The following is a 3,525-nucleotide window of genomic DNA, read 5'->3' on the forward strand; positions in this document are numbered from 1 at the left end:
CTGCGTCTGCCTGACTGATACTCTCGCTGGCCAAAGGAGCAGGCTCTGCAGTGCTGCACCCAGGACAAGCCAGAAGTGCTGGAAACGTCACACCGCCAGGGTGACCTCAACTGTGAGGGCGGAAGCTGGTGGAAAAACCTCTCAGCTTCCTTGCTCCCCAGAGAAAGGAAGCTTGCTTTCTCAGAGAAAGCTCTGAGGTTGGCTCCACAGTCTCAGAGGGACACATGAGGGACCCTGTTGCCCACAGCAGCAACCTGCCCATTAACTCCCCTTTTTGTGGTTCTTCTCCCCTTCCTGCCTCCCTTTCATCCTTCCCTGTGGTGTTTCCTGGGATCATCTCCTGAACAAACTACTTGCACTCAAATCTTTGTCCCAGAGTCTGCTTTGTGGGGGGAATTCTACAATAAGACAGGGCAAGAGTCTGGACTTGAACTTGATCCCTATTCAGGGCCACTGTGACTCCTCTCCTTGGCCCAGCCTACCAAGAGCTCTGTGCCTACTGACTCTGTCCCTGGTTCTGCTTTCCTCTCTGCTCCTTGAATTTGCTCAGTGTAGGTCACTTCAGGGGCCCCAGGAAACCACAGTGAGAAGGTGGGGCCTGGGGGCTTGAAGAAGCTCATCATCAGCCGAGGTCTGCAGCACCTGGACAACCTGAGCTGGGCTGGGCGGAACCGCTGTGTCTGCAGAGGCAGTTAATGCCGCTGATTGTAGAGGCCACGTGGGGCTGGAGGAGGAGCAGCAATTAGCTGCTGTGTGACAGCCAAGACAGGGCTGCTAAATGGGCCCATTAGAGGGCATTAGTGAAAGGACAGGATGGTGGCCTCAGCAGAATCACACCACCGTCGGCTGGTTTGATGGGGCTGGGGTTGGGGCTGGGGCCTGGGCCTTGGGGTAGGTTTACGCGAGACATGTCGGGGAAGGTGGGCCCCCAAGGCAAGACCTTTAGAGGGGGGGTACCTCTCTCCTGCAGCCACAGCCTTCCATGGGGTGTCCATCTGTGGTCACTCCATTCCACTTGCAAAGTGATACCTGCCCAGCCCGCACATAATGACTTTAATGGGGCCTTGCACATAGAGCACTTAACAGGCTTCCTAGAGCCCTGTCCCAGCCATTAGCTCATTAGCCCAAGCCTCTGAGGCCCATTTCACGGATGGGGGGAGGAGCCGAGGAAGTAACATGTTAAAGGTTAACCAGTGAGTTGATGTGAGCAGAATCCCACCAGTTTCCTTATCCAAAACCAAACCTGGATGGTCTTGCCGCAGAGACTCTTATGCCCCTTGAGACTTGGGACTGGATTTTATTTGTCACTGTAATCCCAAATTCCGGTGTTAGGCCTGGCACAAAGCAGAACAATTTTTTATTTTTTTAAAAATAATTGAGAAAGAAGATGAGACCCCCAATGCCTAGACTGTGTGGGGCAGTAGTCACAGAGTCCAGCAGACATGGGTAGAATCCTGGATGCATCACTTACTACCTGGGTGGTCTCAGCCAAATTACTTAACCTCCCAGAGCGTCGATTTCTTCATCTGTAGAATGGGGCTAATATTAGGATCTGTTCATGGGGTATTGTGAGGATTCAGTGACATATTGTGTGGAGGGAACTTAGCGGAGTACTTAGCACACAATAGGTGAGCTGGGAATGGTAGGGAGGGAGGGAGGTCACCTTTGCTTCCTTGATTACCACTCATCAGTACTTGTCCAAACAACAGCAACTGTGGCTCCTGGAAGGTGACCGGGCTGGACTTACAGAGGCAATAGTAAAGAGCAGGAAAATCCCTGATGGAAGCACAGGCCGGTTCCATGGCAAATGTTCTGGGCCGCAGAGTTCTCCTCTGAGACTTGCAGAGGGGGAGGCTCCATATCCTCTAAGGACTTCCAGCTCCAAAAGCCTCAGGGAAGGCCTACTGTGTGTCAAGGGCAAGGCTGGCCCTGCTGGAGATGGGAGTTACAGGAGGGGAACGGGCAGAGGAGCAGGTCTGCCCCAGCATGGGCCAGATTGTGGGCAGCTCAGAGAGAACCACAGCTCCAGCTCCACCCCTTGCACAACTCCAGGGGTCAGGCTGTGAATATATGTTTGCCTCCTTGGCTTGACCTCCTCTGCACCCATCACTGAATTCTGGCTGCATCCAGAGAAATAAAGATGGGGCACTCTCTCCAGCACACAGAATGGGAAACTGAGGCAGAGGAAAGCTGGGTGGCTTGCATTCACCAGCCACCGTTGCCACTTGTGATATTCACCACAGTTCTGTGGGGAGCTGAGGGGGGAGGAGCACACGGAGGAGCAAGACCAGCCCTGGAGAACTGGAGGGAGTGCTCTGTGCCCACCCTTCTTGGCTCGCAGCCTGCTTTCATGCACCTCTGACCCTGTCTGCAACCCTGGGGAGAAGGCAGGACAGGAGACTTGATAGGCTTAACAGATGAGGACATGGAAGCCCACAGAGGAGCTACACTGTACTGAATGCTCTTATTGAGCGCTGCTTATTTGTAACAAAAATTATGAGCAGAAAACCACAATGATAATGTCTCGAATGTCCTGGGGCTTGAAGAGGGAGTGGTTTTGTTGTTGGTAGTTTGCCACCTTCCAAGGCTGTAAAGTGTGCAGGATTTGTCAGTTCAGGGCAGACCCTGGGTGGGTCACTGTTTCTGTGGTGGCTCTGGCAACCACAGGCCAGTTTCGTGAACAACAGTGGGCTGCTGGCAAGGGGACTCCAGCAGGTTGGCCATTGGTCACTCTAGCCTGCCATCCTACTGTCCGACCCTGAGACCAAGGGGCAGGGACTGGATCCCCCCCACCTCTGTGTGGTGGCTCTGTCCCCTTCCCACACTGGAGCCAGTTCAGCCTTGACGGCTGTAGGGCAATCCTACTCCCACCCCGAGTAGCCCCCTCGCCACTGTCTCTTCCTGCAGGTCGTACATGCCCAACACCAAGGAGCACCATTTACAAAGAGCAGGATGTGAACAGCTACCGGAGTTGCCCAGGACACCCCAAGACACCGTTCCCACTGGGTTTTGATGCCATTTGAGCAAAGGAATCTGACGTGCCGTGGCACAGTCTGCCCTCTGGGTTTCCCAGCTGCTTCCTAAGCTCCCAGCTGGTTGTCAGTAGTAGCTCCTGAACACCTCAGTTCCCAGCCTGTAGAATGGAGAAGTGGGCCGACAGTACCCCTGCCCGCTGGGGTTGCTGTGAGGGCTGGAGGGAGGCATGCAGGGACACAGATGGAGTGCTTGGCTGAGGCAGCTCTGTGTGGTGGTGCCTGTCCTTGGCATGATCACCCTGTGCCAGGGCACCAGGGACGTGGGCACAAATGCATGGTCCCTGTTCTTCAGGGACTCAAAGCCTGTCCTCCCACCACAGCTCTGATGTGGCCTCCTCTGCAAGTCCCCACCCTGTCCCATTCTGCAGGCTAAGTTAGGGTCCTTGTGCCCCTCACACCCAGCATTGCTACCCCACAGCTGCCTGCTCTGCCAGGTGCTGAGATCCGTAAGCCAGGGGCCAGGGATGGATTTTAGAGTGTCCCCAGCAGG

The sequence above is a fragment of the Galeopterus variegatus genome, unplaced genomic scaffold (assembly GCF_000696425.1).
Source record: "Galeopterus variegatus unplaced genomic scaffold, G_variegatus-3.0.2 Scaffold3849, whole genome shotgun sequence".
NCBI classification, from domain to species: domain Eukaryota; kingdom Metazoa; phylum Chordata; class Mammalia; order Dermoptera; family Cynocephalidae; genus Galeopterus; species Galeopterus variegatus.